This window comes from Marmota marmota, unplaced genomic scaffold (genome assembly GCF_001458135.2).
Source record: "Marmota marmota marmota unplaced genomic scaffold, marMar, whole genome shotgun sequence".
NCBI classification, from domain to species: domain Eukaryota; kingdom Metazoa; phylum Chordata; class Mammalia; order Rodentia; family Sciuridae; genus Marmota; species Marmota marmota.
The window spans coordinates 10,234,915-10,235,801 of record NW_026000168.1 but is presented as its reverse complement, the minus strand read 5'-3'; the positions used below and the strand labels follow the sequence as shown (position 1 = coordinate 10,235,801).

Sequence of the window (887 nt, the reverse complement as noted above, 5' to 3'; positions counted from 1 at the left end):
CTATTACCAGTTCCTAGAACTAGGCTGTTTCCCCATGTAGAGTCTGTTATGATTCATGCGAAGTGAGAGCTGAGTGACAAGTTGAAGTCTTTTTTTAAATATGCCGACCTGAAGAGACCTTGAAAAAAGTGGGGCTTCTTCTTTCCTTTCTTTCTTTCTTTTTGTGATGCTGGGGATTGAATCCAGGATCTTGCCTATTTTTCTTCTTTTTCATAACATTACTTCTTGTATGTATCAAAATTCACTGAACAATGAGTTCTGGGTTGCAAGATAGGATTTATTTATTTATTTTTTTGCACGTGTCCATAAGTCTTTATTCACAGGTAAGCAAAAACACAAACATAAGAGCTAAAATGAGACGTTTTGGGTAGAGGGAGGTATTGGGGATCGAACCCAGGGGCATTTTACCACCGAGCTACATTCTCTTTTTTATGTTTATTTTGAGGCAGGGTCTTGCTAAGTTGATTAGAGCCTTGCTAAGTTGCTGAGGCTGGCCTTGAACTTGAAATCCTCCTGCCTCAGCCTCCTGAGAGACTGGGATTACAAGTGTCTGCCACCACACTAGGCAGAATTGGACATTTTTAACAGTAAAATCTCCTTTTGAAAACCTGGAACTATTTTAAAGAGGGGAAAAAAAACACTTAATACACATATATAACCTCAAAAAAGCTTCTAATGTCAAATATAATTCCCCTTCCCCATATTTTTTAATATGTTACTTCTTTTTTTAAACACAATTTTTAAAATATCTTTATTTCACTTATTTATTTTATGTGGTGCTGAGGATTGAACCCAGAACCTCGCTCGTGCAAGGCGAGCGCTCTACCACTGAGCCATAACCCCAGCCCATGTTGCTTCTTCATTATAAAGAATCTGTCTATCCAGGT

The 887-nt window shown here is 38.0% G+C and overlaps 1 pseudogene; it reads right to left on the bottom strand.

Annotated features, from left to right (window-relative positions):
• Positions 1–214: 214 nt before the first annotated feature.
• On the bottom strand, positions 215–350 carry LOC125611770 (annotated as a pseudogene).
• Between the last annotated feature and the right edge of the window lie 537 nt (positions 351–887).